Source organism: Capra hircus, chromosome 10, assembly GCF_001704415.2.
Source record: "Capra hircus breed San Clemente chromosome 10, ASM170441v1, whole genome shotgun sequence".
NCBI classification, from domain to species: domain Eukaryota; kingdom Metazoa; phylum Chordata; class Mammalia; order Artiodactyla; family Bovidae; genus Capra; species Capra hircus.
This window is the reverse complement of record NC_030817.1, coordinates 70,012,309-70,026,570: the sequence shown is the minus strand read 5'-3', so window position 1 is coordinate 70,026,570 and position 14,262 is coordinate 70,012,309.

The following is a 14,262-nucleotide window of genomic DNA, read 5'->3' as shown; positions in this document are numbered from 1 at the left end:
TCATTTTCGAAAGCGTCCATACTTTATCAAGGCTGCTCTTTAAATCTAACATATTTATCATGTGGGACTTTATTTATTAAATTTTATTTGCTGTCAAGAGAGACAGACATGAACACAATGTTTAAAAAGATGTCTATTGATGTGAGAAAAAAAATGCAAGTCCTAAGGTAGAAGCTCAGTGAATTGGAGAAATGTAAACGTCCCTGGCATGCTGCAGTCCATGGGGTTGCAAAGAGTCGGACACGACTGAGCGACTGAACTGAACTGAGACATCCTCGCATTTAATCTTCACATGACAAAACACATTATGGTCAAAATAGGATCGTCTCCAAATTGTAGCTTTCTAACATTTTAAAACCTGGATAATATAAGCCTATGCTTTTCGTTAGGCTTTCTTTCTTTTTTTTTTTTTCAATTCCTTCAGCAACCATTTTGTCATAAAGGCTACTAGGTCACTGTAAGCCTCGTCATTCCTACAACACTCTTTTCTACATAGTTATTTCAGATACATTAAAGCCAATTATAATTACCTAGGCTATATAAAACAACACCTCCTTATGCAAGAAGGATGTGATATACGGGGTGCAACATATACTGGTGTCAAAAGCAAATTATTTTCATCAGACAATTATAGTGTCTTTGACATCAGGCCTACATTTCCCACCAATTAGTACAAACTGCAGGGTGCAATTCTAGAATTCTGCAGCACTAGCAGCTAGTAGTACTAAGTGGAATTAAGGGCATTTAAGTACTGTAAGGTCTAATAAATATTCGACTTTAACTTCAAGTGGTTCAAATCAATAAGTCTGTGTTGTCTGCACATCATTTTTCCTCAGCCAGAAAGTACGTATGGATTTTATTTTTGCGGGGAAATTAATTCTTTTTGTCAATAAAGTGCTTAATTTTCATTTTAATGCCATGCCTCTATTGCACACCACTGAACTATTTATCAGGCCAAACTTACAGCCACCAGTGGGGATAGTGGTAGAGGTCAATGGAAGACTTTTGTAGAAAAGAAGTATTCAGGAATGAAAAGTAAGATTTTTTTGCACCCCAATTAACGGTACAATTATTTGATATTCTTTAAAATTATTCAATTGCTGAAATGAAATAGCGTTAGTAAACTAAAAGGGCAGGGCTTCCACGATGTCTCAGTAGTAAAAGACTCTGCCTGCCTATCATTAAAAAATCCACAAACAAGGAGAAGAGTATGGAGGTTCCTTAGAAAAATGAAAATAGAGCTACCTGCAATCCCACTCTTGGGCGTATATCTGGAGAAAACATGATCCAAAAGGATACATGTACCCCAGTGTTCCCTGTAGCAGTCTTTACAACAGCCAAGACATGGAAGCAATCTAAATGTCCGCTGACAGAGGACTGGATAAGGAAGCTGTGGTACATGCACACTGTGGAGTATTACTCAGACATTAAAAAGAATGGAATAAAGCCATCTGCAGTCAATGAATGGACCTGTAGAGTGTCATAGTGCGCCAAGTAATCAGACACAGTAGGAGAAATATGGGATGACACCCCTTATCTGTGGAATCTGAAATGAAATGATACAAATGAACCTACTTACAAAATAGAGACTTTCAGACTTAGAAAATGAACTTAGGGTTGCCAAAGGGAAGTGATAGGGAGTTTGGGAAGGTCATGTACATACTGCTATATTCAAAATGGATAGCCAACAGGACCCAGTACATGAAACTCTACTCAGTGTTACACACCAACCTGGATGGGAATGGGATTTGAGGGAGAACGGACATACATATGTCTGTCTGAGTCCCTTTGCTGTCCACCTGAAAATACCACAACATTTTTAATTGGCTATACTCCAATACAAAATAAGTTTTAAATTTGGAAAAAAAAAATAACCTCTGCCTATAATGTAGGAGACAAGGGTTTGATCCCTGGGTTGGGAAAGAACCTCTGGAGGAGGAAATGGCAACCTACTCCAGTATTCTTGCCTGGAGAATCCTATGGACAGAGGAGCCTGCATCCGTGCTGTTGCAAAGAGTTGGACATGAGTGAGTGACTGAGACTGAGCTGAACAAACTAAAATGGCATTGCTCAAAATTTTAAGAACTTTATAATTTTTATATGAGAAGTATATGAATGAAAATGTATGTAATTCTACAATGCCAGGACTAAGGGATACAGACTGGTCGTGTAGAACATTAATCAGTTATTTTGCCTACATGGTACCTAGAAGTTAGACTGACTCACTTTTACTTATGCTGCTGCTGCTAAGCCGCGTCAGTCGTGTCTGACTGTGCGATCCCATAGACGGCAGCCCACCAGGTTCCTCCGTCCATGGGATTCTCCAGGCAAGAATACTGGAGTAGGCTGCAATTTCCATCTCCATTTTACTTATGAAACTGACTAAATCACTCAGTCATTTTGGTGGTTATTAAAATAACACTGGCATTTCACCAGGTTCCAGTTCAATACCAGACTTTGTAACAGAAACAGTATATAACCAGTTTTCTGCTTTCAAGTGATTTAGTCCCAAATGTATAGTTGCCTTTGTTTGTGTCACTTATAAGACTTAAGCATTTTCCTTAAGTTTCAGAATTTCAAGTATTATACAGTCAGCTTTATTACTTTAGATTTCATTTCTTGAGTTCAGCTATTGTCATTTTAGCTAAGTCTCCTGGAACTTTTAATAAAGAAATATACAAAAAAGGGATGAAGCCATTGCTCTTTTCAATTGGAACCCAAATCCCCTCTAAAACATCAAGTTTGCAGGGCAATCCAAAACGGTTTGTCTTTAAAAAACAATGTAATTTAAAAAATTCGATAGAAGAGAATGCTGTTAGGTGGCATTTTAACACATGGACAGTGTGGTCTTTCATCATCATAAAGGAGTGTAGTGGGGACAACGAACCCATGTGGAGAGTGAGGTAGGAAGGTGCTACAGAGCTGCCCGACCAGCAAAAATCCAACGCAGACTCGGGCAGTTCGTCTACCCTTCGTCTCAAAGGCTCCAAGGATACCCTTGTACTTCCTGAACTCCTTCTGTCCTTTTCCTTCAAAGAAATTGATATGTAATTTGGAAAGAATGCCACAGGAATAGAGGACTGGCATGGAAGTGAAAATGAGAGATGCAAAGGTACAGTGGACCACAAATGGGTATTGATGCTTTGCTCATCATTTCAGTCAGCATTTATTGAGAACCTACTGTGGGTTAGATGGCATGGAGGTAAATCAGAAATGGATCCTGACCTCAAGAATTTGTGGCTTATGTCCACCTGAGACAGAGCACATAGATAGCTACAACATAAAATAGTGATTGATGCCTCAAGGAAGTCACAGAAGAAACAGGACAGAATGGGCTCACCCTATCATTAGGCATTCTCCTCATTCTCTGAGTGGCTCCTGACCTAGTCCCTTGGTATTTCTATTTCTCTTTGCTGCAAAATGAGGGAGAGATAATGCTTTATTTTTATTTATTCATATTTTTGGCCACCTGTGCATCTCGTGGGATCTCAGTCCCCAGACAAGGGATCAAACCTTGGCCCTTGGCAGTCAAAGTGCAGAGTCCTAACCACTGGATTGCCAGGGAATTCCTGAAAGATAGCTGTTTTAAATATGAAACACTATCCACGAGTAACTATAAATTTCTCTGCACTGAAGTGTTAATTTATGGTGTTGTATCTATAATAAATGGATCTCTTAAGCAGCTATAAAGTATACCAAACTAAGTGGAATATAGCTACAACTGCTTGATAACCATTCTTATTAATCCAGTTGAGGTGAAGTCAGTGCAGACGGGAGAACATCATTCCTCAGATTTGTCACATAATGCATACTAAAAACTCCTAGCAGATAAGCCTCGGCGATAAGGGTCTGAAACTCATCTTAGTAAAGCAAGTCAGAGCAACTGTCTTTGTTTTTCTCGGAGGTAGGGGCAGGGGTAGCCGTGTCTATAGACTCAGCTATTCTTCTCTCCCTAGAGTGGGATCTTCCCAACCCAGGGATAGAATCCAGGTCTCCCACATTGCAGGCAGATTCTTTACCAGCTGAACCACAAGAAAAGCCCCTTCCTAGAGTAAAAGGAAGCAAACGCTGTCATGTGATGCAGAATTTACTTGTTATTACTATGTCCGGCATCACTCAGTTCCCTAAACCTACTCGAGCATCTAAACAAGCACTGCACTTACAAATGCATCATAAAATACAGCTTGTGAATCCGAATATTACAACCACACTTCACCAGGACCCATGGTTCAAAGGCTTCTCCTAGTAGCAGTTGCCCTTGAGCCCAGTGCCTCTGAGCAGGGTGAAAGCTGTGAAGCTAACTATGCCTGCTGCTTCACTACTGTTTTAGCTCTTCCTCAAATATTCATCTCCTCAGAATACTCTCACGGAATTTCATCAGCGCAACAGCTTCCTTTAGAGTAGCCCTGAGTGTATCTTTCCGATGGTGCATGGAGGATATAAGCTCATAACACCCATTAGCATTAATGGGAGTTATCCACGTAAATCCCCTCACATCGATTAGAGAATAGGCCCCTTTTGATTTTAGAAATCTTTCCTGTGAGGATTTCCCCTGTGTCTAGTATGGGCATATAAATGGCCATTTTATTGTATTAAATATGTATCACATCCATCATTTTTAATGCTGTGCTGTGATGAAGGCTTCTCAGTTCTGGGATCAGTTCAGAAAATATTTAAACTTGGCAAGCTAAACAAGCCTCAGCTAAGAAAGCCTAAGGGCCCCATTCAGAGGAACATTATCTACCATTTATGCTTGATTTAAAAAAAACCCACAAAAACTGAAATTACACAGGAAAAAAAGTGTGGACAACATTGTTTTTGACTAAATTACAGGCTTTTAATATTCATTAGCAGTGACTTTTCCATTATTCAACCAAGAGAATCTGTACACAAACCAAGAGAGAGAGGGACGTCGCTGCCTGAAATTAACAAAGAACTGCTGGTGTTTGTTAACAACAAAATAACAACAACAATATGGGATCAACTTAGATTCTGACCTAAGGGGGCTGTGTTGAGTGACCTTTACACAATTGTCTCTTTTCTGATCATGATATTCATGTAGAGATGCAGGGTAGAAAATAAATGAAATCCATATTTTTTCCCATTGGTGTTATATACATTGTAACTTTGCTACTGGAGAGTGGCTGTTTGCAAGACCCCTAAATCAAGATAGTAGAACATTGTCCAGGTTGCAGAGTGCAGATATAATTGATGCACATATTTTACTTGGTCCTCAGATGACCGGGGTATCTTCAGTCGACCACACCTCCTCTCACTCCCTGTTGTATTATGCAACCTTCTTTCACATATTTCTTCATTTGCATAATAAGTAGCTTTGGAGCCTGACCACTTAGGTTTGGTCATAGCACTGTCCATACAAGATGTCTGACCCTACACAAGCTACTTAGGCTCCCTGATCCCCCCATTTTATTCTCTGTAAAATGGGAAAGTAATACAAGTGTTGAAAGACTGTGGTCAAGATAAAATGAGACAATCTTTATGAGGCCCTAGTATGGAGTAGATATTCAGTATAGGGTATTAAGTGAAGATTAAATGACTATGAAATTGCTATATATAGGATGTGGAAACAGGTGTGAGAATCTTTGAAGTCCTTAGGTCAGTCAGTCCTGTGGGGAGGATTTCTGGCCCCATTGCTTGCTGCATCAAGGATGTCAGGTGGTGTCACCCCTACCCAAAACATCATAGGCGTGAATGGAGGAAGACCATTTCCTAACTCCATCTTCAAGTGCACATTTACATTTTACACAGTACAGAAAGGAATGAAAATATCACCTCATAAACTCATCTCTGCCCACATACATTTTTAGAGAATTAGTGTGTCCTTGTAAAACAGCTGCTACATCCTAGAGGATTTACCAATAGGGGAAATACAACCTTGGTCCTGTAAGAGGCAAGAAGAACTCTAGAAAGCTGCATGTCCAGCTATAGTTTCCTGTGCTGGGGTCACACCCAGCTTCTCCAGCTCTGGATGCCTGCACTTACCAGATTATACCTCATATGATAATAGTTCGGTTGGACATCAGTGTATTCATTGAAGAGGCTTACGCATCATTATAATTATTTAAAGTTAGTGTTTCTTAATTAGGTCATAACTCATTCACCTTTTCTTCTTGTTTTTCTGCATGCTCAGAGTTCCCTCATGTGTTTAAGTAAAAGTTGACTTACTGATTCTTCTTCCAGAGACTCCTCCCAATATTGTTATGACCTCAGTGAATTAACTGATTCCTTTTTAAATCAGCTGGTCCAAAGGCATAGTCTTCACTTTTTTTCTCTTTCTTTTCACCGCTCACCCTCCCCTTTTAAGATAAGAAGTATATTCAATTCACACTTTAAACATATTTCACAGTGCTAGCATCATCATGTACTTTAAAAATCTCTCTTGCCCTTTACAGACCTTTATTCCCTTCAAGGTTTTTACAATGAAAGGAAACTCCCCACCATGTCCAGCGAGTCATACCAGACAGCATTACGTAGTTGAAACTGGTGACATTTACCAAAGAGGAATATTAAGAGGACACTTGTGGGCTTATTTGTTCAGATTAATGGGATAGAATTATAAAAGATCTGATTCTTCATATGTATACCTATGGGGATGTAAAGATGGGGAGGTGGGTGGAGGGAGAGAGGCGGATTTAAGAAGACAAAGGCCTAAGGCAATTTACGTTAGGGTTTACAATGGTTTTGCTGCAAGCATGCAGAACTAACTGGGTTTAGATTAAGGCAGTCTAATTAGTGTCATGTCAAACTGGCAGTGATCATAAGACAAGAGAGAGGTCACTCTTGTCATCTTCTTGGTCTTTTGCCCTTAAATATAGAGCTGCATAAAGTACAATCTCCTTCTTGTTAATGGAAGCAGAATATGTATAATCTGCACATGAAATGAAAGGAAAATGTGTAAGGAAATTTCTTTTTCCCATTTCCTCGTCAGGAGCTGTGAATTTTAGTGCGAATTAAAGTAAGGCTAATTCTGCAGTCATCTTCTGACCTGTCAGGGTAGCTGTCACCCTCACGTCTCTCAATGCAGGTCTTTAGCTTCTTCTTGCTGAGTGCAGCCTTTGCCGACTGACAGAAAAATACCGACCATGACAAGAAAAAAGAACATAATGTCCTTTTCACCCATCACTACTCAAAATTGCTCAATCTTTACTGACATATTATTATACATTGTTTCTCTGAAAAAGCACTTGCTTTCTTTTCTATATAAGAAGTACAAAACTTTCAGGGACAAGAAATTGTTCTTTAGAAAAGATTAAAGCCTGTAATTATTTTAAATTGTCTATTAATATGCAATATGTTGCCCTTTAATATGAATAAGGTGTAGTGAGACGCTTGAGTCATTACTAGGGCGCCCACTTGTGCCTCTGTAGTTAAGGATCTGTCGCCTTTTTTATTATGGACCAAAAGGAGCCATGGTGGGATCAGCTGCTGTGCTTTGAGACCACTATCCCAAGCTCAGGAAGACCTTTAAACATTTATTGAAGGGTAGGTGGAAAACCACCCAGGTTCTAATTCAAGTCAATAAAAAAAGAAGGTTAGAAGCAATATTCAAAGACTGCCTTCAATCTTTTATTTTTCCCCTCTAAAGGAAAAGAGGGGCCACTCTGCGCTAAAATGTGTTATTGGCATCTGTGAGAAGCACAATAAAAACACTATGAATAGTGAGAAAGGAAATTAAAGCATTGAAGAGTATGTGGACATAACAGAACAGAATGTTAACATACATGGTGACAGTGAGTCCACCAAATGCAGATTAAAAAATATCAGTGTGCAGGCTCATGCCATCGGTGACAACTGTCTCACTGCCTGTTACCTTGTGTTTCAAGCGTCGCAAACAGTGGGTGAGTTTGGATTTGCTACACCTAGGTGCAATGGAGGTGGGTTTAAGTTGAGGTTTCTGTTGTGGCTGTCAATTCTCTTCCTTTTGAAGAGTTCTAGATTCTCAATAATTCTGGATAATTACCTTCTGTTCTAATAGGCTCTGTTCTGAGAACAATATAAATATTAAGTGCTTACTATAAATAATTAACCAATATTTACAGGAAACACTTAGAAACACTGGCATTTATTTCAAGAGGCATAATCTGAGCTACGTAAATATGGTTTGCAGTTGGGTGTTCATTTTCCTAATTCACAGTATCTTTTGGATTATTGTCACTACTATTTTTACTTTTTTTAACTGAGAGAAGTATGCGTTATTTCATCACATGACATTTCTTTGAAAAATCTTTCTTGTCTAGATGTGGACCTTAATGCATTATGCAAAACCCAGGGATTTAGATTTTTGACATTGCATACACTCACAGTATATTCTAAAGGGAGACATTATATGCTAACTTCTTGTGAAATCCTGTAGCAGCTGCTTGGTTAATATAATATGTTGAAAAATATTTATGTAGTTTGTTTTCTTTTCTGTCAACCCTGGTATCTTATGAAATTTTTTTTCAAATGGCCAGTAGCTAAAGTAGTGACTTTAGTTTGACTTAATATTATGCCACATTGACAGATGAAAACTCCTTCTAAAAATGTCATTTGAGTGCTCGACTCATTTGCATTTAGCTCGAAAGCTTTTAGCGCTTTGCACATTCACATTATAAACATTTGGGTGAACATTAATACCCCAGCTAAACAAAAATGCTATTCACTCCAACCATTTCTTCCACTACATAAAAACTATAAATGATTCTCCTACCAAAAAAAAAAAAAAAAAAAAGAATGCAACCCGAAAATCAATTATAGTAACTATTTAGAAACGTAAAGGAAAGGCAGTAAAAAAGTGACAAAAAATCTTTAATTGTAGGGAAAATGTGCATCTTTTTTTCCCCAACATGTGAATAAAATGCATTTCCTTCTTTAACAATCACAGTTACAATAGATCCATGCATCTCACAGGAAAAAATTGACAATTTGATTATGACTTGTACTTTTTGCCGGGGCCATGAAAGTGGTTTATGTTTGAAATGTATCAGCTGGAAAGTACTTATTACTCATAAACGCTCTGCTATTTCACTTTCTGCAAAGTGAGCTGTTAACAGATACAATTTGAGCAGAATAGCCAGAGGAGGCCTTTTGATATGCAGAAGAGCTGACCCGCGTGCTGAGCCTTTAATTGGGTTTTTAATTTTCCAGGCCATCTGACAATATCAAACATGATCCCAGTGCTTGAAATGTTGATTGGAGGCTAAGAAGGATGTACTACAACACGGCATTATGGAGAGAAAGAGGGAAGCACGCAGGTAGAGAGGAAGACACTGAGAGCCAAATCATCTGCCTTGTGATTTTTGCTGGTTTTAGAGAATATTTCCAAACAGTTTAGCATTTCATTTTAAATGATGAACATCTGATTATTTTGTAGTTATGGTGAAGATGTTTGAAAATATTTCCAAATCATATGTCTCAAGCTACTTAGCTAAACGGATCTACTCAAGTGAGTCGGAATTGGGGGGAAAAAAGCATTTTCCAATTTAGCATGTTTTCTTAGGCAAAACTACCTAAAGTAAAAAAGTGGTTGTAGAAAAAAATATTTGATTAATTTGCTATCACTTGGATGCTTGCTTTGAAAAGCACCTGAACACAATGCATCTTTTCCCATTATGAAGTTCTCATTTTTATAAAAATTTATAATGTTAAAATGATCATTTTTATTCAATGTCAAGTAGATGCTCATTTATAGCTATCAAAACATTTGGAAAAGAGAAGCATAAGATTTATTTTGGCTTTGGACAGCTTATTCAGTAAACATTTTTTTATTTGCTCATTTGTAAGGATAAGGCGAAGAATAAAATCTAATTTATTATTTTATTGGAAGTCGGTATCAGAGTGATGCAGGACTGTGGATTTAAGAAATCTGTAAATCTCTTTAATAAAGGCCTGGGGAATTATTAGCAAGGACAAATGTAAAATGCCTGACAGTTACATTTCTAAAAGAAAAACACAATAATCTCATTAAAGAAATTACTGACAGCAGCTCACAGATGTTAATGGTTGAAGTAACAAAGGACATACAATATCAGAAAGTAGATTATCCTTTTCCTCTTTCAGAATTTTGCTATCGATCTAACTTATTGGGCATATCAAAATAACAAATTGTAGTTTTTCACTCAACAACCTTCTTTTGCAGTAATAGTAAGCAATTTAGAGTAAAATGCATTTTTAGATGATAAATAATTATAATTTAAACAAAAAGAATTGTGAAACCCATTAGAGGAAGAAGGTTAGATGAAAATGATACTGGGTTCTGCAACATAAGACCTATAAGGAAGACTGCCCTGAAGCCAGTCAAATAATAAAATAGTAGTTACAGTCTGCAATATATGTATATTGTATAAATTTATATAGCTATTTATATGAAAATATTTTGAATCTTGAAGGCTATACAGGAAATTATTTAGATATATGCGGCGATTTCGTAGTCTTAGGAATTAGAATTGTATTGATTTTCTTCTTTTTCATGTTCACTTTCTCTTGTCATCCTAAACAAGGAATGAGTAAATTATTCACCTAAATAAAAGTCTAAGAAAGGCCCAATAAGCAAGAAAGTGTGTTTTGCTTTAAAGGGAAAAAAGGCAGATGTAAAGTATTAGCTATATTATCTTCCTAATAATCTCAGATACTATGAGACTAGGTGATTGGGTTCAGTTTTTGTCTAGCCAGTGCTTTTTGAGATACTTTGTTCAATATGCCAAATTATGCTATGTATCCTGCTGTTTTACATCATAATGAATATTACTCATTTGGATTAAAACTAAGAAAGATGGTTTGTACACTTAATTCTTTAATCTTTCATCTGAGCCTCTTAAATGTTTCAGTGTTCTGAAAGCTGCACATTTCTCTAAGATGTAGTAAATATTCAATTATGTCCATTCTGTACTTGAAAAAATGAAGCCACTTAGAGACTACTGATTGGAATAATATTTTCAAATATGTTAACGTAGCTCAAGAATCTTAAATCCTAGGCTGAGATTCACTGGGCATACTGCCCAACAACGACCTCAGCAGCAAGAATCGGAATCCCAGTACATTATAGGAATTTAGACAAGTCTCAGAGGAGGACTCTTTTTGTGTTTCTCTACATCAAAATTTGAAAAGAAATGGTTTACATTTTAGGTACAACTTCTTTGATGGGAGGGAAATATCTGGAAACTTACGAATGTCTCTCCTGGTTTAGGAAGAGACATCTTTATGCCTTAATACTAGAACAACTTAAAACATATTGTATGTAGATAAAAATACTATTCCACAACACAAGTCGAGAGATATTTAACAGTGGTTAAACCATATAGTAAATTTTGTCTAGGATCTTTACTTGCCAAAGTAAAATTTTACTTAAAAGTCTGTATGATTTATACACTAAATTTCATCATATAACTTGGAAAAACAACAATATTTTAATTTTTAACATTTTTATCTACAGTCTAAAAAGTCAAGTCTTTATTTCATCTTTGGGTTGTGAGTTATTGGTACAATAAAAGAGAAGCTGAAAAGCAAAGCAAGAAGAAAGATTTTTCTAAAGAACCAAGTCAGAAAAATGGAAAGAAGGAGTGGAATTCCTTTCATTTAGGGCATAAGAAGCCATTTAGATAGCATATACGTTGTATTTGTGCAAGAAAACATTTTTACATAGATTTGTTCATAATTAAAAAATACCTTTAATGTATCAAAGTTTCTTAGAGGAGTCAAAATGAACTGAGTAAGCACTGATATGTTGAATTGGCTTAAGGGTTTATAAGGTTATTTTGGGGAGATATGGGTAAGAAGAGCTCTAATAGGTTCTAACAAGAATTATTTTACATGTAGCAGAAACTATCTCATAAACATAATTAAAATACCCATGTAACCATTCTTACTCTTGGAAGCTTACAAATGAAAATATGGAGATGGCTCAGACTTTCCCCAGAATTTCCTGGTAGATTAGGAAGGGGAAAAGATCTATAAGGACATGTATAATAGTTTGTCCATGTGTCTAGAAATGAAACAGTATCATTTACAGAGCACTAATTCTGTGCTTTTATGGATGTTTCCTCACTTGAGATGGTTGGGTGGCATCACTGATTCAATGGACATGAGTTTGAGTAAACTCGGGGAGTTGGTGAAGGACAGGGAGGGCCTGGCATGCCGCAGTCCATGGGGTTGCAAAGAGTCAGACATGACTGAGCAACTGAACTGAACTGCCTGAACGGAGGTGAACACAGCTGAAGTGAATGAAGCACAGCTGCACAGTAAGAGATCCGTGTGACGCCCGTGCCTCTCTGTGCTCAGCTGCACCACGTTGTTTTGCAGCGATTATACTCTTCTGTTTAAAACTCACCCTATATTTGTTTACTTTACTTATTTCCATGGGGTTTTGTTATTTTCACATGTGAGATAGGTTTAACCACTTATTATGCGAAGACAAAATGGACAAAGAGGTCAACAGAAGCACAGAGAAGTACTAAATCAGTTTGGATGTTTAAATAAATAGCCGGGCCTATGATTCTTTGGATGTGAAAATAGCATTCTTCAGCAGACTTCACTACACATTTTTCAGGGTCAAGTTAAGATAGGTAAAACTAACCCTTTCCCCTTCTGTATTCAATTCAAGGGCAGGCAAAGCCTCAGGGTAGACCTACATTTCTGATTCAAGAACAAAGTTGCTCTGTTAAGCATCACGATGAACTCAGAGTTCTTCGGTGATCAAAGGAATGACTTCCAGGAAGTTAAAACAAGCCAACCAACCCATGTGTTTGGTGGTGGGAAGGTTTCCTTCAGTTGAGGTACCACCTTTGCCTCTTCTCCCCCATCCTCAAATATCCAGTGACATTACTATTGATTAGACAATGAGCTATGAATGGAGATAAAAAATGAATTAAACTTGTCCTCCAAGAGGTCTCTTTTAGGGTGCAGCTTCTGTGTAGATGCAGTTTAGAGAAATAACTTGCCCAGGGAAGCACAACTGGTAGTTACCTATGACAATGGAGCCATTTTGCTAGATTAGCTTAAAAGTTTTTAAACCTACAGGGTCCACTCTAGGCTAATTCAATCAGAGTTCTTTGAGTGTGGCCTTGACATCAGTATTTCTAGATTGAGAACTACTAATCTAAATCCATTAGAAAAAATGCCAAATTATACATTTTGCCAGAAGTCTTTTGAGCAACACACATCTAACTAATTGAGGATATGCCAGTTACTATGTGTACAAACATGAAAAACAGAAAAGTACCTGCTGCCAAGTAGAGAATAGTCCAGTAGGGATAGAGGATGAAGCAGTAATCAAACTACAACGTAACAGGGGCAATAATCAAGACAGCTACGAGACACTGGGGAGTGACCTAGAAAGCACCAGGGAAGCAGAGGGCCAGTGGAACTGGTGGTACCATCTTGCTGTTAAATATAGGAAAAATTACATGTCCTTTTTGAGTGTGGTTTTTCATTAAAAGAAAAAGGTTAGACTACACATCTAAAGTTCTTTGTAGGAAAATGCTACCATGTGCTAATTGTTTAGGAAAGCCTTTTGGAGCACTTTTGAAGCACATCAGACAGTTAAAACTACAAGTTGGGCCAAGTTGGGCACCTGTGTATTTAACAAGCATTCCTTATAATCATATCATCATTCCATACAATCTGGAGAAGGCGATGGCTCCTCACTCCAGTACTTTTGCCTGGAAAACCCCATGGACGGAGGAGCCTGGTAGGCTGCAGCCCATGGGGTCGCGAAGAGTCGGACACAACTGAGCGAATTTACTTCACTTTACTTTCACTTCACTTCCTCATAATCAAGGGATTCCCTGGTGGCTCAGGGTTAAATAATCCACCTAGTCAGGAAGATCCCCAGAAAAGGAAATGGCAACCCACTCCAGTATTCTTGCCTGGGAAATCCCGTGGAGGGAGGAGCCTGGCAGGCTAGAGTTGCAAAAGAGTTGAAAACGACTTAGAGACTAAACAACAACTTCATAAGCAAAACATTTCATAGACACAGATGCACACAAACTGGTCATTTCCCCCAATAATTTTTGCTGCATAACCAATTACCCCAAAACTTAGTGGACTAGAACAGCTATGTTTATTTTGATTGCAAATCTGCAATTTGGGCAGCGATTCAAGGTAATATCTTGTCTCTGCTTCATTCTTTGTCATCTAGGGCCTGAATGTTGAAGCCTAGAATCACCTGGCTTTCATTCGTGTCTGGTGGTTGATGCAAGGGATTAAACAGCTGAGAGGCTAGAATAGCCTGGGACTCCTCAAGGATCTTCTATCTCTCGGTGGTCT